The sequence below is a fragment of the Myotis nattereri genome, assembly GCF_964212035.1.
Source record: "Myotis nattereri genome assembly, chromosome: 11".
NCBI lineage: Eukaryota > Metazoa > Chordata > Mammalia > Chiroptera > Vespertilionidae > Myotis > Myotis nattereri.
The window spans coordinates 26,065,548-26,089,603 of NC_138086.1; the positions used below are offsets into that span (position 1 = coordinate 26,065,548).

General features: G+C 42.1%; 1 protein-coding gene across 1 annotated transcript in view; it reads left to right on the forward strand.

The window, feature by feature from the left end:
* The window catches only part of CALD1 (caldesmon 1), a 183,508-nt gene that overhangs the window by 43,836 nt on the left and 115,616 nt on the right, over positions 1-24,056 (forward strand). Inside the window, exon 2 of the mRNA XM_081102139.1 lies at positions 3,711-3,804. The gene's annotated coding sequence lies outside the window, so the exon portion shown is untranslated. The remainder of the gene's footprint in view (positions 1-3,710; positions 3,805-24,056) is intronic.

Sequence of the window (24,056 nt, forward strand, 5' to 3'; positions counted from 1 at the left end):
CTCTCTCTCTCCTCCCTCTCTTCTTTCATCGAGGTCTTTCCTTCCTTACCATGTCCAGTCTCAACCAGGCCTTGCCTGCAGAGAATTTTAGCGACTACCTCTGAGCCAGGTCAGCCACAATCTGTGTGTTGGCCAGTGAATTAAACCCTTAGGACTAACAGATCAGTGAGTAATGGTTCACCAAGGCATCTATTTGAAGTTGTAAGCTAACTGGCAGGAGAGAAAGATCTTACAGCAAGGGGTGAGAGTTTTATTAACTTCCTGGCCCTTTGATCCTAAATCTGAAAATAGAAAGGAAAGTATATCTGAAGACCAACTCCACTCTTAGCCACTTTGCCATTCACTTTATAGTTTCTCTTAAAAGCCTTTCAAGATTTGTCTCACTAACAAGATAGTTCCTAAGCATATATACAGACACTATAGATCACAAAAATGTTTTTCTACTGATACCATTTTCTTCCTCTATTTTTTCTGTATTCATCCCCAAGTTTTAAAATAAAAATTTTGAGGAACTAGAAAGCAGGGAAAGGGAAATTAGGCCAATAAATACTGACCCTTTCAGTGTTTGGGGAAGGTGGAAAAGTTGGCATTTGTGCTACCTGTCACTACCAGAACCAATAAGTAGAGAAAAGGATTGAATCTTTTCGTTTTGTTTTGTTTTTTCCTTTATTGATTAAGGTATTACGTATGTGTCCTTATCCGCCCCCCCCCATTGCCCCCACACCCCACCCCTCCACTCATGCCCTAACCCCCCTGGTGTCTTTGTCCATTGGTTAGGCTTATATGCATGCATACAAGTCCTTTGGTTGATCTCTCCCCCTTACCCCCACCCTCCCCTACCCTCCCTCTGAGGTTTGACAGTCTGATCGATGCTCCTCTGTCTCTGGATCTGTTTTTGTTCATCAGTTTATGTTGTTCATTATATTCCACAAATGAGTGAGATCATGTGGTATTTATCTTTCTCTGACTGGCTTATTTTGCTTAGCATAATGCTCTCCAGTTCCATCCATGCTGTTGCAAATGGTAAGAATTCCTTCTTTTTTACCGCAGCGTAGTATTCCATTGTGTAGATGTACCACAGGTTTTTAATCCACTCATGTGCTGATGGGCACTTAGGCTGTTTCCAAATCTTAGCTATGGTGAATTGTGCTGCTATGAACATAGGGGTGCATATATCCTTTCTGATGGGTGTTTCTAGTTTCTTGGGATACATTCCTAGACGTGATCTTCATGGGCGCTTTATTCAGATGGCTGGAGATCTGAGAAGATGGAGGAATATGTGTCCTAAAGACCGTCTTATATCTCATTTTAAGCCAACCTTTTCTATAGGGAGAAGGAAAGTGTCGGTAAAGGGTTTGGAATTCAGAAGAAAAGTAGGTAAGGGGGTTGGAATTCGGGGAAAAGGGTGAATCAGATAAAAGCTGCAGTCTGGCGCTTCTGCTAGCATCCCTTCATCTGCTGACTGGTGATTCTTTATCTGTGTCCTGGGCTGCTGACTGGACATTCTCTCCCTGGAGCACACTGACTTAGATACCATCTTGGTTGCTTGCAGTCCTCCTGGGGCACAAAGGTTGCTGGAACAATGGCTTTCTAGTGCATTAATCACCAAGCCTATTAACTGTATAACCAAAGCTAAAAATTTTTAACCTCTTGAGTTCCCCCTCAAAGATACTGTGAATTTTTTCTTTACAAATTTCAGTGTCTTTCTGTGTGTTCCTTTACAATCTAGACGGGTCACTCCTTGCTTTCTTCTGATCTCCTAGCCTTTACTGCAGTCTGAGGGTCAAGGGTGGGAGGCGCCGTGGGGTGGGTGCTATCATCTGCACCAGCATTCCAATGTAGAGAATTTTTTAAGGTGCAAATTCCTGGGCACCTCTGAGGTGTGTCCCATATATTTTGGTGTGTGTATGTTTTTTTAAAGAAACATCCCTGGAAGATGCTGATATGCAGCCAGTCTGAGAATCCCCATTTAGGGTGACAGCACAGCATAAGTGCCACCAGGCCAAGTACAACGGCTAATTGCTCCTTGTTGTATACCCTGTTCTTGGCACATAGGGGGCACTAAATCTATATTTGTTTATACATTTACTCATAGGAACACACTTTGTAATTTGTCTCATCTAAATTCCATCCTCTACTACTCTTCAAATCACTGAGCAAGTGGTTCTTAGTTGGGGGAGGGGGCAGGGAAGGAGCCAAGATGGCTTTGGGAAATCAGCAGAAGCTAGTGAAAGCTTAAACACACAAAATTTGGCCTACAGTTTTGGGGAATTCACAATCTTCCCTGAAACTCGTTCATGGTTTCTGTTTATTCATTCGCTCAATATTCATTTTGTAATGCCCTACTGGGCGCTGGCAGGGGGACTCAGAGCTGAAAGGAACCAGATTATGAACCAGGTTTAGGCAAGCTTTCCAGTTGGGGATGGCTCACGGGTTTTCCTGTCCCCTTCTCAGATTTACAGAAAAGGCCTCCAAAATTTGGCCCACGGTAGAAGGAAAGGAATTTAAATGGGATTTGGAGTTCTTACTACTTTCTGGCTTTGTAACTTAGAAGTATAATGATATGTTTTATCACTCTAACTAGATTTCTGGCTCTGTTAAGGCAGGGCCCACATCCCTGTATGCTAAGCAAGGTACATTGGCTGCGTCGGCAATACAATAATCGGTGCAGGCGTTTGGGATGAGTAGGAGGAGATGGTAGGTATTCAGGGAAGGGAGCTAAAGGAAGCCCGAGTGACTCCCCAGAGTAAGGAAAGGGTGGCACCTGGATTTGCTGACAAATTTAGGAGCCCCGATTCCTAGTTTGCAAACCAGCCTTCCGCAGATACATACAAACCATAGGTAACACACCAGGCAGGTTTTTGTTTGATTTGTTGTTTGTTTGTTTACCTGTGAAACCTGAAATGAGAATCTAGGACTCCAGGACCAATCTCTAGCAGTACTATTTCGAGCCAATCCCTTGATCTCTGTGAACTTCGATTTTCTTCCCGTGCAAAATGACAGAGGTAGGGGTAGGGGTGGGGGAAAACAAGGTATGATCTTAAGATCCAGTTGAGACTCACATTATTCTACTGAATGAAAGGCAAGCATTAAAAAGCCAAAGCTGCCGTTCCCACACCCATACTCATTTGCATCCCTTGTAGTATCATGTTGGGGCAGGTTTAGCAGTGTGACTGTGACTTACTGTCACAGTTATTATTTCTTTGGTCTAATGTTAAATATTTATTGATGTGTTTCAAATTGCAAGAGAGTTAACTCTAGATTTCCTACTAGCATATTTCTATAGTTATGTTTAACCCTCCAGTACCTCCTCTTCTGCCAACTGGTCGAGTCCCTAACCATCAACAGCACTTCTGGCAAAGCATAGAATCTTTGAAGTCTGAAGCTTAGAAGGCTTGAAGGTTGAGCTTAGAGAGGGGGTGTCCTTGACCTTGTTCTAAGGCATTTACCTTGGACTATTGGCATGTGTAGTACTCTCTGTTTTGTATTAACCATACCACCTTCTCTGCCCTATTATTTAGAATAATTTAGCTATTGATTCTGTAACAATTGTGTTATTTTCTTTAAAATGCACAATATATATTTATAGCTATGCCTCATTTCCCCTTTAAGTTCTAACACTAGCACATGAGTAAAAGTGATATTTTATATTGTCTATATTAACAGAAGTTCATTCTCTTAATTATGTTTCCATTTTCCTTTTATTCCAGGTATCATTAAAACATTCCAAGTTCACCCAATCCAGTTCCACAGGGATTGGTGATCAACAAGAAGGCTCAGACGTGGATATCTGATTGCTTAACCGTGAGTAGAGTTTATGTGACTGGGGGCAGGGCTGGTACTCTGCTCTTGGCAATTATATAGCCTCTCTGCCTGATTCTTGCACCTAAGGATGCATTGCGAGAAGCCAAGATTTCTGCAATGCCCCTCATCATTTATTTACCAGGCAATCTATCAAGTTCGGAAGGAATTGTTTTGTAATATGTTTTTTTGCTTTATTTTTTATTTTTTCTTGCATATATAATATCTTAAGCAAAACAGTCCCCCTTCAACAATGAAGTCCTTACTTCCTGCAAAGAATGCTGATGACTTGAGGTAATGAAGAGAAGATGGGTCAGTTTTTCAGGGGGTTAGCGCCCTTTGCACAAACACTGATGATGTCAGGAGTATTAAGTACCCCTCACTTTCGACAAATTCTTCTCAGCTGGGGGAGAACTTCTACCGGCAGAAAGTCTACCTGGGGAGCAGGAAGAGGGGATTTTAAAAGACAAGGGATGGAGAAACTAAAGGAAAATTCACTTGTTCACAATTTTACCAAAGTGGGCATCAGTAGGATGAAAGTTTTTTAAGGAATTTAGCATGGTTCTCAGGCAAATATTGTTTCAGGATTATATCAGTTACACCCTGTATTAGTTTGCTATGGCTACCATAGCAAAATACCACAGACTGGGTGGCTGAAACAACAGAGATTTATTTTCTCAGAGTTCTGGAGGCTAGAAGTCCAAGATAAAGATGCCAGCAGCCCTGGCTGGGTGGTTCAGTTGGTTGGAGAGTCGCCCCGTACACCAAAATAATGTGGGTTTCATTCCCAGTCAGGTCACATACCTAGTCTGTGGATTCGATACTCAGCATGTGTATGGGAGGCAACTGATTGATGTTTCTCACATCAGTGTTTCTCTCTCCCTTCCTATCTCTCTCAAAATCAACATAAATATATCCTCCAGTGAGGATTTTATAAAAAAAAGTCAAGCAGGTTTGTTTTCTTGTGAGAGCTCTGTCCTTGACTTACAGGGGGCCATCTTCTCCCTGTGCCTTCACATGACCATCCCACTGCATGTATATGTCAGACGTCTCTCTCTCCAAATTTCCTCTTCTTAAAAGACACCAGTCATATCAGGTTAGGGCCCACCCCAATTGCCTAATTTTAACATAATCACTTCTTTGAAGACCTGATCTCCAAATACAGTCCTGTTTTCAGCTGCTGGGGATTAAGACTTCAACATGTGGATCTGGGAGGAACACAGTTCAGTCTATAACACCCCATCATCATTCTTTCACAAGTATGCTGATGTTTAGTATATTGCACATGGACCTCTCTCTAATTCTCCTCATCTGAACTCCCTTAGCATTTATATCACTCTCAGAGCATTTGTCTTTTCTGCAGTTTGTTATAGCCCTTTGTATGTAAAGCTGTCATTTCCCATCAACATTTCATAATTTTTGAAATTGAAGAGTGTGCCTTTTACATTTCTCAGAGCACCAGAAGAAGGTGGTATACAATAGACATTTAATAATATTTATTAAATGACTGACTAACTGAATGAATAAATGAATGGATTAGATGAAGCCTTTGAACTACAATTTATTTGCTTTAAGACTATCTCTAAGTGATTATTAGTGGTGCTTTCCCTTCACTTGCCACCCTTCTGTCCCCACAACAGGTAGAAATAGTCAAGGTCAAGGCTGGAGAGGGCGGAAAGAAACTTGATTAACTGATGGCAGGAGAGTTACTGCTCTCCTCAGAGAGGTAGGCAAGAGACAGAAAATAGCAGGAATTTGCCCAGATAAGGTCATTTTCCTTGAGGAGACTGTTTGGGAACCAAGAGGGAAGAGCAGCGAGTTTTCACTGAGACTCATTGAATTTGAAGGGACATCCAAGGACATATGTATAGAACATAAGAGATATGCAAGTCTGAAGTTCAGGTGAGAACTAGAGACAGAGATGTTCACAGTCAGAACCTATACTTAGGAATTAAAATCATGACAGTGGGTGAGGCTACCCAGAGAGAATATGTGAAGGGAGAAGAGCTGTGGTTTAAAAAATGCCACCAAAAATTGTACGTAGGAAGTTTCACTGATAAATTACAGAAGAAAGAAATCTTATTTTTTTTTTTTTTACTTTTTTATTGATTTCAGAGAGGAAGGGAGAGGGAGAGAGAGATAGAAACATCAATGACAAGAAAGTCATTCATCAGCTGCCTCCTGCATGTCCCCCACTGGGGATCGAGCCTGAAACCCAGGCATGTGCCCTTGACTGGAATCAAACTCAGGATTCTTCAGTCTGCAGGCTGACACACTATCCACTGAGCCAAACCAGCTAGGGCAGGAGAAAGAAATCTTCAGGCTACTTCTAATGTATATGTCTATCTATTTCTCTCTCCTCTAATGTCTTGGTCCTGTTTTATTCCTTCTCCTTTCCTCACTTCTGTGGGATATGCCTCAAACCATTCTGGGGGCTTACCCTACCCTTCTAGCTAACTCCACTCATGAGCATGTGTTTGGCTCCCCAGCTCCCTCTCCAGGAGTTTCACACATCAATACCTTCCTTTGGGACCATTTTCTTCATCAGCCAATGAGAACTGATCAGACTGGACTGTGGGAGAGGCCCAGGACTAGCCCTTTAATGTCCAAAAGACAGAAGGCAGGTCCTTTTCAGAGTCAGGTGCCATGGAATATTGTCTTGTCCAGACAGTAAAGAGGCAAGTTGAGGGGAATGTACCTCTTTTGCTCCCTGAACTTCCTCCTTAGCTCATTGGCCCCTGCTAGTCTCTCTGCAACACATGTGCTTTAGAAGAAGCACTGGAAATATTTTAGGGTTCACAGCATGGCCAGAATGGGGGCTAGTGAGTATAGATGGGCCATGGGTCATGACAGCCATAACAAACTTCTCTCTGGGCTCCACCATCTATTGGGGTCATGTTTACCCCAGCACTGAATTTCCCTAATTTTTTCTGCTTCCAGTGATGCAAGTAAAAAGGGAAAAGATATTTGTTTCTCTTTTATTTTCTAAAGTGTTATCTCTTTTCCTTTAAGTTCTCTCCTTTTTTTCTTTTTTTTTTCTTTTCTTTTTCTCTCTCCTTTAGTTCTCTTTCGTTAACAGAAACCCTTGATCTTCCTTTGGATTATCTGATTGTTAGCAAAAGAGGCTATCAGAGGTCTGGAAGCTTCCTCCTCCTTGTTGGCATAACCCCACCCATTTTTTAAATAATGATCTTGGAGATATCAGCTCTTTCAGGTACCTTCTTCTCTACTTTCCTCTTGGTGTTCTTTGAGTAGCCAGGGAAAAGATGCCGGTTTTCTCATAGCTACCCAAAATGTCCATGACACCTGCGTCCGTGATTTTCATGCAAGTTGTTATTTACCTACTAGTATAAGGAGAAAGGAGAAATTTTGAAGTCAAGAGAAAACAGTTCTGCAATCTATGAATGGCCGAGGTGGGGTGTTCCAAATGAATGGTGGCCAGTGGCCAGCATAGGTGCCTCCGACTGTGTTTCATTAATTTCAGCCAGCTAAAGGACTTGGAGAGAAAGGTCATTTTCCTATGAACATTTAAAAGAAGTGTTTTGAGTTGTGTGAGGCTTTGCCCTTGTTTTAGAACAGCATAAATGGGAGATTTTTATAATCACTATGGGCCAATATTTTTGGAGACCCTCGAAACTCCAGATGGAGTGGAAAGAGAAGGTTTTTTTTCTTCCCTTTTCCCTGAGTTTTGCTGAACAAGCCTTCCTGGGCACCCTTGACAAAGTGTTGGGTCTTCTGTTTAGTGCAAGTGGGTCAACCCTTGTTAGAATAAGATAGAAAGGGGTCTTTCTCACACTAGGCGTCTTTTCTATGAGTTTCTGATTGTGGTTGTAGAACAAAGCTCATAGGTGAGAAAGCCTTGAATCCACTACTTCAACGGTTCTCAACCTGTGGGTCTCGACCCCTTTGGGGGTCGAATGGCCCTTTCACAGGGGTTGCCCAAGACCATCGGAAAACATATATATAATAACATATTGTTTACAGTAGCAAAATTACAGTTATGAAGTAGCAACGAAAATAATTTTATGGTTGGGGGTCACCACAACATGAGCAACTGTATTAAAGGGTCGCGGCATTAGGAAGGTTGAGAACCGCTGCACTACTTCCTTAAGAGTCTTACCCCAAGGGGACTGCTTTCAGATCTTTGTCATGAGGCAAAAGGAGGAAAATATACAATGGGCTCATGTGAGGGATTGAGAGAACATGAGGAACACGACGGATTCCCAAGGTTTCCTGCCATTCCGGAGACCTTCATAACAAAGAGGGTAAGAGGACAGACATTCCAGCGTCACCACATACCGATTTTTAAACTTTGGCCAAATGATGGCATTTTCCTGGCCAGAGAATTACACCTGGCCTTAAGAGGCACCTCCATGAAAGCACACACCCCTGCCTAGCATGGCTATTGATGGAGAGAGTTTGTGCCAGGGTGGACATGCCGAGGTGGGAGTCAAAGATAGCAGGGAGGAAAACAGGCGGAGTGCTTCTAGAACTTCCAGCCTTTAGTTCCAATAAGCACGAGTGAGTGTGCCGTAAAGAGAGACAGAATGGTTGTGCTGTATAGTTTTCAACCCAAACTATCAAGTCTTATCCAAGGTTCCCACCGTGAAGAGTTTGTACAGTTAAGAGACACAGACTCAACTGCTTCCAAGCTCTGCTTTGGGATGTTCAACAAAACAGAGCTGTGAACATCTTGCACTATTCCATGCAGCAGACCTCCGGTGGGATGAAGTAGAACAAGCACTCAATCCGTGTAGGGGAAAAATCTGAGACATTTTCCTCCCCACTAGTCTCTCTATCCCAGGTCCAACTTAATGTCACATTAAATCTAGATTTTTTAAATTAACATTTACTAGAGGAGATGGCAGAGCTGCATTCCCTGAAATAGATATTTTAGGCCAAACTTATTTCGTAGGGGTTTTTTTTTCCTCCTCCTTTTTGCTAATTCAAAACAAAACGTCTATCATTCACTCTAACACCAGCCTTTAAGAGCTGGAGACAAATGGAGTCTGAATATTCACGCCCCTGTGGTACAAATGAACTGTGATTTCAGGATGCTGGCTGTTTCTCTGACAGGGGAAAAGAGCGGTTGACTAGTTTAATATTTTTGGCTGAACACACTTTGTTCAAGAGGGATGGAAAAGGCCAACATTAATATTGAGTCCTGTTATTTAATGACCCAAAATGATATACCATGAAGTGGAGCATCCTGAGTTTAGGAAAAATTGTGTTGATCATATCCAGAGATACAGGGGTGGGGTGGGGTGAGGGGTGGGGGGCGGAAGGAAGGAGTGCTTCTAAAAGCATTTTCTCCCAGTTCTTCAAAGAATTCCACTCGTTTGAATGTTAGGCTCATGACTGTGAATCTGATTCCATCACAGACTTTGTTACAATGAGAGACTCTGGGGACACATCTAACTGTCTCCCCCAGATTGCTTGCTAATGGTTTAGAAATAAAAGATGCAGTTGTAAGTTAGGGTTGTCGGGGAGACTTGGAACCACTATTAGCACCATCTGTCTTTTTTCTTGTTCTTCAAACATATATTCAGCCACTCATTAATTTATTCACCCTGTATTGAATTGGACCTTCTCCAACCCAGGTGCTATATTAGGTCTGGGCTGCATTAGCAATTCTAGTGTTCCTTCGTCCTCTCCTATCAAATGGACTCTTGTTTTGTTCAATGCAATGGAAAATTTGGTGAATCCAATAATGCATTCATTGACGTAAATTGTGATTTTTGATACTTTTATTTGTTTTTCATTGGCCTCATCTTGGCAAAGAGTCATAATATTTTAAATGTCTCTGCCCCCTCATCTACCTATCATGCTTAATTATGTGGTTTGTCGGCAAAACACTGCAATGCACTGGCTATATCTGTAATTCTACTTTTCTGAAAATAGCTTTGAAGAAGGATGCATAATTGCCCCTGATGCTAGGTTTTCTAAATTCTGGTTTTCATGAAACATTTTTTCAAAGGGGAGTTATAACTGTAGTTTTGAAGTAATTGAAAATTAAAGTCAAAGTAAGGGTGCTGTGATAGTTTTATGGAATGCTCGTAAGAATCAAAGGTGAGAGACTCAGAGTGGATTTGCCACGAATCCAACGGAGCTTAAGCTGTAGGGCCCTTCCCTTGGTCAGATTCCTGCTGCCTAACCTTTTACATTTCATAGTGTGTTCTCTTTCTTAAAGAAGGCCTCCCAAGCCATCTTCAGGTCCCACAAAAGCTGGGTCTGCCCTGAGACGGACACAAACAGATAAACGTAGATGATTCAGCATAATGTCTATAGGTAATTAAATAAGTAAAACAAAGACTTGGTTAACACTGTGACACGTAAATTGATTTTTTTAAGGTTTTAGAATGAATTCAACTGGTTTTCTAAAGCAAAACCCACTTAAATGAAATAATAACTCAGTTTGCCAAAGCACAAGTGGACATAAACAGAACACTAATTTTTACTTCATTTCTAAACATCAAATATGAACACACCCTAACGTGGAGCAGGCCAAACCTTCTTAGGAAGGGGCGTTAGTAGAGGAGCAGAAATCCTTCCAGGCGACCATGATCATTTCATCCTTGCGCTTCTAGCCAGTCTGCCCTGTATTATGCATTTGCAGGTCTTGTGAGATGGAGCATAGGACTGTGATTAGAAGCACAGACTCTGGGGGCCAGGCTGCCTGGATGTAAATTCTAGCTCTCCCATTTACTAGATCTGCAATCCTGAGCAAAGACTCGCCTTCTCAGGCCCTCAGTCTTTTTATCTATAAAATGGAAACAATAAGATTGTTATAGCCCTAGCCATTTTGGCTCAGTAGATAGAGCATTGGCCTGTGGACTGAAAGGTCCTGGGTTCGATTCCGGCCAAGGGTACATGCCTGGGTTGCGGGCTTGATGCCCAGTAGGGGCCGAGCAGAAGGCAGCCAATCAATGATTCTCTTTCATCATTTCTCCCTCTCCCTTCCTCTCTTAAATCAATAAAAAAAGATATTTTTTAAAAAGATTGTTACAAAGATTTAAAACAATATTCATAAAGTTGTTAGGAGTGGGCTTAGTAAATAGTAAATGCTACATTACCATTGCATGAATAAGTAAACTTCTCCATCTGGACTGTAACCCGGTAAGTGTTCACCGTGAGTTCACCCTAGCAACCCTGCACAGTGCCTGGCCCGCCCCATGATCAGCCATTAATGAAGGACTCCCTAGACCAGGGGTCACAGACCTGCAGCCTAAGGCCCACATTGACCTGCAAATCTGCTTCCTTTGCCCAGCATAGATTTTTTAAATTTGTCGTTGAATGCTCTTAGGGATGCACACATTCTTCATTTCCCCATAGGCCACCTCTCCCCAAATATTGACCACTTTGGTCCTTGAAAGCATTTGAATTTGTCATCACTGGTGTAAAGGGATGAACACGTGTGAAGATGCCTACAGTTATGGCCCCTATATCGGGAGCAGGGAGATGGTGCCAACGAGGAGGTGCCATGTGAGCCACTTTCACCCCTGCGGCCCTTCCTGCCGTGTTCCAATTGACCTACCCACCCCTGTATCTATACTGAAAGTCACAAAAGAGAAATAAAAAGTGGATAACTTGAATTAGAACCTGTTTGAAACAGAGATGTGTGCTACCTAATGTCAGAAGATCATTTTCATCATGGACCGAGCTGACTGAGGCTATATCGGTCATGACAAGCAAGACCATGCTGGGGTCAGGAGCAACTCAAAAGCTCAGTGACTTAAACAAAAAAGGTTTGCCACTCATGCTTTCTCTCTAACATGGATAGGCGAGGGTCTCAAGTCCATATTGTTGTCATCTTTACTTGGGCACCTCAGCTGAAAGCTGCTGTCTGGGGATATTGTTGCTCACTGCGGTAGGGAGAAGAAATCTCTGAAGGGTCTCACACCAACAATTAATGGTCTGTCCCAGAAGTGATATGACACTTCTGTTCACAGTTCATTGGCCAGGACTAGTCACTTGGCCCCAGCTGACCACAAGGAGGCCAGCAAGTGCCATGCAATAATGTGCCCAGAACAAAACAGAAACACAGGACAGCCAGCACTGATGTCACAGCTGTGGCATTATTTGGAACTTGGATTCTCACGCCAGAAGCTTTTCAGTAAGTTCAACTCAGTCAATATGTCCATGTGTCTATAGAGGCGCAGCAAATAACCCAGCACTGTGAGGGGGTAACAAAGGAGATGTAGGCCCTGACACGGAGTAGCTTCAGATTTGCTCTGTAGGAGATGTTCTGAACATTTGAATAGCAAAGCCATATAGTATGTATCACCAAAAAGAACAGCAATAGCAGTGTTGCAGTTGAAAGAGAGGATGGGTCTAGAATAAAGGTAGGACTGAATTAGACTTTAGAAAAATAGATGGGATTTGCAGGAGTGGAGGGCACTTTGGGTTACAGAAGAGAGGAAGCAGGAACAAAGGCCCAGAGGCAGAAATGAGGGCTAGATTATTGCAGGACGGAGGAATTGTCCTGGCTTGTGTTCGCATGTGAGGGTGGGGTAAGGAGAGGAACCAGGTGATGGATACAGTGGTGGAGCTGGTCCATGGAGGACCTCTGAGGTCTACTGAGAAACAGGATGGTGGCATGTGGAAGAAAGATCATCCTTCTTCTCTAAAACCAGACCAAGAGTCCCAGATGCCCAATAGCTTCCCAGACCCACAAGGCAGTCACTGAATGGACACAGTAGTAAACCTTGGGTTGCTCCTGATTCCAGTTTAAAGCTTCTTTGATTGCTTCTGCTACTAAGAAAGAATATTCAAGTTCAAGTGAAATAGTCTCTCATTGCTGGGGTCAGTTCAGCCCTTCTACTGTTTAACATCTGTTTTTGAAATTGAGCTGAGACCCTGACTTAAATCTGTTTAACTTAAAAAGCAGCAAGGGAACATCTTGTTTTCATGAATGTCCAGAGGCTGTGTGTCAACAAATAAAAGGTCTGTTTGCGGCATTCAAAGTGGAAGAGCTGGTTGTGAGATGTTCTGCCACTGGGGGAGATTTATTGTGGACTATTTGTTTCTTGGAATCATGAACCAAAGTTTGAAAAAATAAGTGGACCAGCTTCGCTTAAATCAGCAAATTTCTGCTTGATGGTGGGTGAGAAGCATGCTTGTACTGTCAGAAGGTCCCTGCACTGGATGGCTTCTAGAAAGATGCCCCACTCTGCCTCCTACTTGAGCTACGTGAAGATAATGCCTAACGTGAATTCGCTGTCAGTATAAATTCCAGCTGACAACAACTGATAAATCATTACTTTTATATTACTCACATGGGACCTGAGGTGGGAAAGAAGGGGTGAGAATAGTTCGCCATCCCGCAAACCTGTCTGAGTACTTCACTCCTCACCCACTTCTTTAGGAGAGAAAAGTGGAGAGGAGTTTGATTTATCAGCACCTAGAAGAGTGAGTGTCTGGCACATAACAGAGTCGATATGTATTTGCTTAATGAGTACAAACTCTGGTCTTCATGCTCCCTGTGTGAATGCACATCTGTATGTGTGTTCATATCATTCCTGAAAGCTATTACTACGTATGTCTTATTCTAGCCCCCCAAAAGCTATTAGGTCATTCCTGTCATTCTCTCTCATCGCAGTTTATGTTTTGCCTTATGTAACCCCTTATCCCAATGTGTATGCTGTTTGTCACCTGTCTCCACCATCAGACTACCAGCATGATAAGGGCAGGGTAGTCGTAGTCACAACTTATGTGCCCCACCAAACAATGTGGCTGCTACGTGAGTGGTACTTCAAAACACTTGTTGAATGTTTTTAATGAAGTTTTCATTATGAAACAACCAAGTTTTCATGGTTGAGCCTTAACCACTCTTAACTATATATGAGTTTAAACACAATGAGAACAACAGGGCTTATAATGTACTTGAAGATACAGGGGACTTTTGTGTGATGACATACATTCATTTGACCATACACTCTACCAAAGGTCATGGTGGGGTGGGTTGGTCTAACCATCTCTATGTTCTCAAAGTTGTCAGGCCATATCTGCCATTACAGCCGGCCCAGATTAATGCCATAAGATGTGGCAATTTAGGATTTATTTTCTCTCAAATAGTTAACTAATTGCTAGTGGGATTAAACCTATAGCTTCAGCCATATTAGCTAAATTTTGGCCCACCAAACCAGCCAGTAAAGGCAGTGCAAGGATCTCCGGTCAGAAAGATGTTTGGGGTGCCAGCGGGGAGGGCAAATGGCTTAATATGTACATTCATTTGTCTAGAGATCCCTGTACACCTTTTTGGAGGTCACACAAAATACAAACATTTCATCTTGAGTGGGAACAAACTGGATTCACTTGCTCCATTTTTGCTCTGGCTGCCTGTGTAGACAGGGTTGAAATGGGAATGATTTGTGAGTTCCAAAGGCTCTCTAGAGAAATGCTCATTAGTTTACAAGAGGTGCTATTCCACAATAGTTTCTTGCTTTGTATACTTGAAAACATTCCCAAAGAAACAAAGTTGGATGCAGAAAAAATAATGAGAGAAAAGAAAAATAATACTCTGAATTCTGAACAATTCTACTTTAATAGATTGATCTGCCTGCCAGCTGGCCACCGCATTGACTACTTGTAATATATACTTTTGGTAGGCCACATTTAGTTCTTGGAACTGTTTATATTAGACTGCAGAAACTTAATTATTCTAAAATTGGCAGAACTCACTCTGGTTACTTAATGCAAAATTGCTTAGTCATCTTTATACATAGTGTGGACAGCATTGTTTAAGTGTGAAAAATTGGGAAATGCAAATGTGCTCCAAAGAGATTTTAGGTCAGGTAGAAAAACAAGAAGGTGACATTTTTCTCAAGATGTTTAACAGGTGGTTGCCACATGTTTTAATTTGACAGGCTAGGTGACTGCTGAAGTCCTTGATTACAGTATTTTTCTGTTTTCGTTGTGGATTTTGTCAGAAGTAAAATGCTGCCGCGGTTGCTGCTGCTGCTTCTTAGATTGTACTCTAATCCTAGAGTTTTCAAGGTCATGGTTTTCCAGCAAGAGTGCGAGGAGCTCTAGCCTCAGCCGTCAGAACAGCTTTCTTGTTCTCAGAAACAAACAAGGATGCCATGTCAAGCCGGTTGTCACAAAGGTCCCCCTTTTTGTCTCTTTTGACTTGATTACGTATCTTACCATACTTGAACTATCTGCCTTTCAAATAAAATACAGATTCATAGAGCTTTGGCAAGCAGCGGGCAGGCAGAATGAGTTTCTTTCTCGTATTTTCAAGTCTGAAGTGGCGCCGAAGGTCTCCAGTTTTTCCAGGAATGCCCATGGCCCCATACTCTTCCTGTGACCTGGGCTTGGGCTCCTGAGAGAGATGGTGAGAAAAGATAAAAGTCCTATAGCCAATGGGTAGTGACACGGCCTGGGAAGGATAGGTTCCCAAGCAAACATCCAGAACAGGGCCTTCTGTTTCTAATTACTGAGCATGGTTAGGGAGCCAAATCAGGCAACACTTCTTTCGAGACTGATGGAAGCATTTAAATCAGCTCTGAATGTCAGTATTTTCTAATTATGATGGAGGAGTGGCAAGGAATCTCCAAAGGCCTGGGAAATTTGGGGTGTTTCAGATCAACCCTGATTCTTTCAGTTTCTTATTCATCATATGTCTGCTTTGTCCTTCTTTCTCTTTGAATGTCCCAGAACAAAGATATTCCCCTCGTCAGTAATGCCTAATACCCCTCTTCCTGAAACCAGAATGTCTCTCTAGGAGAAGGCTCTTTCCCACTAGAGCCATGGTCGGCAAACTACGGCTCACGAGCCACATGCGGCTTTTTGGCCCCTTGAGTGTGGCTCTTCCTAAGCCTTAGGAGTACCCTAATTAAGTTAATAACAATGTACCTACCTATATAGTTTAAGTTTAAAAAATTTGGCTCTCAAAAGAAATTTCAATCATTGTACTGTTGATATTTGGCTCTGTTGACTAATGAGTTTGCCGACTACTGCACTAGAGGAAAATAGCAATCCCAAATCACTACATAAAATGGAGCTCCATAGCGAACTGCCACCGTCCCCAAGCTTACTAACAGCTCAAATGGGGACGTGGCATTTTGATCATGTGATAGCAGAGTTTGTCTGTTTACCGGTTAAGTGCATTGAATAAGGACTGCCCTGGAATCCATTTCCATTCGATAAATGTGAACCAGTGCTGACTATAAGATATAACAGATCTTTGAAGGATTACAATCTTCTAGGAAAGACAGCTCTGTCCTTAGTAATTAAAATACAAGCCACAGATTAAGTATTGCAGTAGAAGTATAATGTGTGTATCAGCGCAAACTCATGTCAGATAGTCTTAAGCCTATACTGTGAGCCATTCCTTACATGAAGAATAGTCCAGGAATCCCCAAACTAACGAACTGCTGAAACGACCACCTAAATGATTCATGTGAAAACAAAAAGGAAGCAGTCAGGTGCTTTTCAATTTATTATTTGACTGCGGGGTAAATATATATGTTTAAATTATGTATTTATTATGTCCAAGGAACATAATGGATAATGTCTCTTGGTTTTGTTTCAAAGCTTTTCACCTTAGATTATAAAGTCCTAGAAGGTTGTCTCTAACTTGCTTCATGATACCAGAGCACAATAAATGCATTTGATGACCATGATGAATAGATGTTGAAAAAATTTCACTAGGGAGTAATTAGTCCCAGGTCAATAATAACATATCCTTCATGTCCAAAATGTTGCCTTTGACAAAGTACCTTCAGGACATCCCTTGGAATTGTTTCCAACAGTGTAAATGGATTTGCATTCGGCCTTCTAAGCTCCCTCACCTTGCCATAATCTTGTATTAACACGACAGCTGACTAAGGCTCTGGATCTTATTTTTAATCACTAATTGGAAGGGTTAGTTAAAAAACCAATCACAAAAAGCAGACTCATAGGTACTTACAGCTGAGTAGACCAGAAAGGCCCAAGGGTCATGCACAAGCATAATTGCTATTATGTAAAATATGACAATCCCTGTACCATGTTTATGATTGATAAAGACCTCTGACCACTGATTTTTTTGTTCCAAATAAACCACTCTTAGGCCTTACTATGCAACTTGAAGTGTGATCTCTCTTCAGACGGGCTCTGAACTTCTTTTGCATTTGCCAGGCATTTCACTGTCTTAGTAGCCAGTGCCCAGTCACAGCAAGATTGACCCTCAACAGGAAAAGAGATAGGTGACTAATGATGGTATTAGATGATCACGCCCATGCTGTGAGTGCTGACCTGTGCCACACCACACATTTTATTCCAGCTTTTCGAGGAGATTATAAGGTCTTTGAAAACAGACACCACGACTTACAGACCTTCATGCCTCTGAGCTACATAACATTACTTCACACAGTACAATCAAGCCTTATAGCAGGACTATCCAACCGAACTCTTTGTAATGACATAAGTGTTCTCTGTACTGTCTTCTATGGAAGCCACTACACACACATGACCATAGAGCACTTGAAATGGACTAATGAAGCTGAGGAACTGAATTTCTAATTTTATTTTATTTAATTAATTTTAATTTTAATTGCTTCATGTGACTAGAGGCTACTGATTGGACAGCACAGAATCAATAGAATCTTAAAAATATCTTTCACTACAGTCCTAAACAGACGGTCATTTCACCTCTACCTATTTCCAGTAATAGGGGTTCACACTTTCTCAGCAGCCCTACCCATTGTCAGAGAATTCTGGTGGGGCCAGAACAACCAGCCTCACCACATCAGAACTAGCCTCTGTTATCAGGCATACCTTTAGAAGCACATTTATACCTTTTATTTATTTATTTTTAGCAAAGCTACGTGTGTGGTTTTTTCTCACACAGACACAGGTTGGGAAATCTCCATTTTTGCCTGAAGGTTTACCTCTATGCCTTTTGCTCTTCTCTAGGGTCCAAGAGAGCAGCAGTGGCCACATGTCTATTCTGATTTGGTATTAACCCATGTCTTTCACTCTAATTCTCCTTGACTTTGCCAGGGAAAAGTATTTTTAACTCTTTAAAAGGGCACAGAAGGAACTGTGTTCCAAATTGTCATTTCTCCTCCCTCGTCTAGAAAAACCCTTCAGTTGATTTAGAGACCAGTCCAAATAGCAATCCTGGTTTTCCACCGATTGGCTGTAGTTAAGGAGCTGATGCCAAAGTTCTGTATGTCTTAGTTGCCTTTCTTTAAATGGAGATATATCTATTTTTCTTACTTGGGAGGCCCCAACAATGATAGCCATGGTGTTTTGAATGATAAAAAGTGTTCTGAATAAGGTTGTAGCATTTGTGATAAAATTTTAAGATACAACTGCAATTTCTAAATGTGTTGTCTTCCCAAGTGTTGAAGTCAATATATATAAACACCATCATTTTACAAATCTAAAATGCCTGAAGTATTGCCTGCCCAGTGTTGCTCAGTGGTTGAGCATTAACCCATGAACCAGGAAGTCATGGTTTGATTCCTGGTATGGGCACATGCCTGGATTGCAGGCTTGATGCCCAGTAGGGGGTGTACGGGAGGCAGCAGATCAATGATTCTCATCATTGATGTTTCTATCTCTCTCCCTCTTCCTTCCTCTTTTTGAAATCAATAAAAAAAACATATTAAAAAATTAAAATGCCTGGAATGTTCACTAAATAGGACAAAGAAGGCACACAGACATTGGTTTTAGTAACATAAGTCTGTCAGTTCTGATGTTTTACAAATGGAAAATATAAATAGAGAAAAGGTAATGATAAAAGGCTGAGTAGGGAAAGAAAGAAGAAACAGGACATCACCTTTAGTTTTTAGTAGGGCTTTGTGTTCTAGATTCCATCGATTAGAGAAAAGAAACAATTGGAGAAGGCAGAGTTCCTCAGGTTGATCTCATTCACTCTTATTTCCGTGTTGCTGGACTTCACAGATGTGCCTTGGTGATTTCATGTATTTTTTTTAAAGTAGCACAGATTTTTGGAACAAGATGGTGAAGGTTGAGCTCAAGTTAAGTCCAAACTATATGTTAGAATCCATGTGTTTATTTGGTTTTTGAGTCCCAAATGAACCATTTGGTTCAGAAAAGAGCAAAGCAGGTTGATAAATTGAATTTTTTTTAAAGGACAAAAGTTCATTTTCTACAGTCAGAAAGAAAACACTGCCAGATTTACTGTGTAACTACTGCAAATGTGGGTTTATTCAACTTTGAAAGTCATATTTAATCTATTACCAAGGTCTTTAATTCTTTTTGTAAACACTGATCAATCAATAAAATACCAAGATGAATCAGCTTGAGTTACATTTTTTATACTCAGAATGATAAAATCTATAATAAAAGTCTAATGGTTCAAATCAGCTATAATTCCTGAGTGCCTATCATGTTTCAATAGTGAAAAGATTTTTTAAAGACTGTATCTATTCATAAATGGACTTAAGAACAAAGCATGTAGAAAGTAAAATATCAATAAAATACTTAAGTACCAGCTAGAGTAATTGAGGAGCTATGGCAAGGTGGTATCTTATTAATTAACAAAATGAATGATAGATGTTCAAGGAGGGAGCTAGCACTTCCAAGCTAGAGTCCTCAGAAAAGGCATCATGAAGGAAGTGAATCTGAGCCAAAAATTCATGGCTGAATATGAACAGTGAAGACAATAGGGAGCCCATTCCCATGGCTGGAATAGTATCTATAATAATAAAAGGGTAAAATGCTAATTAGGCCAGACGTCCTTCCTGACAAAGCCAGGGCCAGAGGGAAGCCAGTCCAAGTCCTGAGTGCCTGCTGGCAGCCAGAGGAGGGAAGCCTGGGTCCCGGGTGTTGGAGGGAAGCTGGTGCTGGCAGCTGGGGGAAGGAAGACCTACTCTTGCATGAATTTTCATGCATCGGGCCTCTAGTTAATAATTAAAGCGCAGAGGTGAAAAATTATATGACACATTTGAGAGGCAATAAAATATTTTTACCTGGAATGCCATGGGATGATCTGCTTGAAAGAAGGTTAATGCTCTCTAAATCAGCAAATTAGAAAAGAATGCACTTAGATATCAAAGCATTTAGGCCTGAAAAGGAAGAAACATGGGCATGCCCTGTTTGATGCAACCATCTTTGCTGGATTAGAGAGTAGGTATCGACCAGCTGTGGGCAAACTACGGCCCGCGGGCCGGATCTGGCCCATTTGAAATGAATAAAACTAAAAAAAAAAAAAAAAAAAAGACCGTACCCTTTTATGTAATGATGTTTACTTTGAATTTATATTAGTTCACACAAACACTCCATCCATGCTTTTGTTCTGGCCCTCCAGTCCAGTTTAAGAACCTATTGTGGCCCTCGAGTCAAAAAGTTTGCCCACCCCTGGTATAGACCCATACTATTACATGGGGTCGAATGAAACCTTGGGCATCATCTGGTCCAATCATCTCATTTTCCAGAGAAGAAAAGCTTAAAGAGGGTCAGTAGGTCTCCTAACTCTGAGTCCAGGTCATTGATTGCCAGGGATTTGTAGAGGAGGACATGGAAGTATTTGGGGTGAGTGAAGGTAATTTGAAGAGCAGAGGTTGGGGAATCTGATGGAGTATGTTACACCCAGAAATTACTTAGTATGTGTAGTATGAAGAGAATCATCACTGGGTTACAGTGATGACCCAACTAAAACTAGCTCAGACCTTTAGGAGAGACAAAACATGGTCCCTGACTTTCCTTCCCAAGCCCCCAAATCTCATGAACAAAACACAAAAAGCCAGTGATGGGTGTGGCCCAAGGTGGGAGATGTGTCTGATAGGCTTGGTAGAAGCTTAAAGAAGCAAGAAAGTCTGAACTATAAGTTCCAGAAAGGCAGGGACCTTTTCAGTCTTGTTCACTGTTGAATCCCCAGTGTCTAGAGCAGAAACCAGTACATAATAAATGTTCAGTAAGTAGTGATTGAATATTGAAGGTATAAATATTGTCATGAGGTTTCATTGAGGTAGTTGGACCATGCAATTTATAGTAGACACAGTACAATGAATAGCCAGAAAGGATCTATCTAATAATGGTTAGGAGTGTTGAAAGACTAGAGTTCTTGCAATAACAGAGAAATCGTTACGTTGTGAATGAGGGTATAGTGGGTCAGAGGAGAAAGGCATGTATTGAGGAGGTGCAATCCAAGAGGAAAAACTCTTAACATCTCAAAAAAAAGTATGCAAGGATGCTCTCCAGGATATGGCCATCCTAATCTATGAATCTTACAAAAAAGTAATAATGGGGGCGAGCAATGGGGGGGTGGGGGTGGGGGTGGGGGTAAAGGACACATATATAATGCCTTAATCAATAAAGAAAAAAAGAAGTAACAAAATTATAAGGGCTTAATACATATCTGCAAGGTTTAATTTAATTAATGCCTCTGAGACATGATAATTTTATGATTTCCATATGGGTTTGAAATCAAAGAGGCATGGGTAATTTTAAAGATCACTTCATACCCAAGTTTATATGATTGAATGAATTAATCCAGAGATCACTGGCAATAATATTCTCAGGAATTCCCTGTAGTGCTCTTACTTATTCCTTGAAAGGAAAAACAATTCCCAAAAGGAAATAGTGGCTTAGTCCAAGAATATCACCATGGTTAAGAGCACATACTGTAAAATAGGGATTATAATAGCTACCTCACAGGTTTATTATATAGATAAAATAAGATTACATATTTTAAAATGTCTCAGCAAGCTATCAAGCCACAAAAAAAAAAAAAAAAAATGGAGGAAATGTAAATGCATATTGCTGAGTGAAAAAAAAAACAGTCTGAAACGGCTACATGCTGTATGATTCCAACTATCAGTATATGCCATTCTGGAAAAGGCAAAGATATAGAAACACTGACAAGATCAATGGTTGCCACAGGTTGGGGTGGGGGAGGAAGGGAAGGATGAATAAATGGAGGGGCTATCCCAGTCATATGGGATTAGAGCCCATACCTCATCTTAACTTGACTACATGTGCAAAGACTCTATTTCCAAATAAGGTCACATTTGGAGATACTGGGAGTCAGGATTTCAACCCTAACTGGGAGTACACAATTCAATGCAAATATGGAAGAAATTGTGGGCAGAGGTGAAGGAAAGGGAATATACGGGAACTTGGTACTTTCTGTTTATATTTTTTAAAGCCTAAATCTACTCTAAGAAATAAAATTAATTGATTTAAATAGAAGTTTTTAAAAAGTCCCAGCACATAGTACATGTTCAATAAATGTTAGTTATTTTAGAGCTCAATTAACTTATTCAAAGTCCCTGTGACTACAGGTTTTATTCTTGATGTATTTCAAGACCAATAGTGATACTGTCCTCAAAGACTTTTCCCCCACCCACTCACCATTCAGTTTATGATAATTTGAGGGTAGATAAGACTTAGTTTTCACCACATGATTCTCCCCCTAATAACTGAGTACTTACAGTGTCATTACCAAAAGGAAGAACAGCGTGTTTAAGTGATTTGAAAACTGTAACACTGACTTATTAACTAGAGGCCCGGTGCATGAAATTCATGCACGGGGGTGAGGGTGGGGGTCCCTCAGTCCAGCCTGCACCCCCTCCAATCGGACATTCCTCTTACAATCTGGAACCACTGGCTCCGAACTGCTCACCTGCCTGCTTGCCTGATCATTCCTAACCACTCTGCCTGCCTGATCGCCCCTAACCTCTCTGTCTGCCTGCCTGGTTGCCCCTAACTGCCCCCCCACCAGCCTGGTCGCCCCTAACTGCTCTCCCCTGCTGGCCTGATCGCCCCTAACTGCCTCTGCCTGCCTGATCACCCCTAACTGCCCTCCCTTGCCGGCCTGATCTCACCCCCAACTGCCCTCCCCTGCTGGCCTGATTGCCCCTAACCCCCTGCCAGCCTGATCTCAATCCCAACTGCCCTCCCCTGCTGGCCTATCTCACCCCCAACTACCCTCCCCTTCTGGCCTGATCTCACCCCCAACTGCCCTCCCCTGCTGGACTGATTGCCTCTAACCCCCTGCCAGTCTGATCTCACTCCCAACTGCCCTTCCCTGCCGGCCTGATCCCCCCTATCTGCCTCTGCCTTGGCCCTCACCACCATGGCTTTGTCCGGAAGGAAGTCGGACATCTGGAAGATGGCCAGTTGACCCAGTCTAATTAGCATATTACCCTTTTATTAGTATAGATACACTATATAGGATAGGATTGCTTAAATGAGGGGGGGGGGAGCTTTTTCAGCAGGAGGAGATGCTCTTTGCAGACAAAAATACATAATCCCTATATCTGGACTGATAGCCAGCCATATGCACTATACTGCCAAACCAGTTATTAAAAAGTTGAACCACTTTCTTACACCTTACACCAAATAGCTGTTGTCCTTAAAACCCCTCCTCAGCCCCCACCTTAGGTCCTGCCTTTGCAGTTCACCCAGATTAGGTTCTGATTGGTCAGTTTCTATGCCAGTCAGCATCAAAAGCTCCGCCTCCTAGGCAGCCATTGGCTCCTCTCAGTTCGCCCAGATTTGGTTCTGATTGGTCGGTTTCTATGCCAGTCAGCATCAAAAGCTCCGCCTCCTAGGCAGCCATTGACTCTTCTGGGAATTCCACCTGTCTCTCTCTCTCTCTGGACCTATCTCCAGGCCTGATCTACAGCCTCCTCAATGGCTGCGGATCAGGCCCTGCCTTTCTCTCCAGGCCTATCTCCGGGCCTGATCCATAGCCTCCGCAGGACCTGATCAGGACCTGCCTCTCTCTCCAGGCCTATATTCAGGCCTGATCCCCAGCTTGCCCCGCTCACCCCCCACCGCCAGCCTTGCTGTGATAGAAGCCTGTGGACCGCGGGGGAGGGACTGAGAGGTGCTCCATGCACTTCCTGGTGACCAGTCATCCATCTGGTCATTTAGGTCTTGACAGCCCTAGGCTATTATTAGTATAGATTATGGCAGCCTGGGTGTGCCCTGGTTGTTTTTGTTGTTGATGTTAATCTTCACCTGAGGATATTTTTCCATTGCTTTTTAGAGAGAGTGGAAGGGAGTGGGAGAGACAGGGAGAGAAAAACATTGCTGTCAATTGGTTGCCTCCCACACATGCCCTTGACTAGAATTGAACCCAGGACCCTTCAGTCCACAGGCCAACGTTCTATCCACTGAGCCAAAGTGGCCAGGGCTGGTGTGCCCTGAGAATCCCATATTTGAGAACCCATATTGAAAAGACAGATGTATCAATAGGTAATGGTTCATTTGCCTTTGTAAAGTGCTTTTTCCCCTTTACAGAGAAGTCACATCAGAGTTCTTGCAGTAGTAGCATGACTACAGTCCCCCAG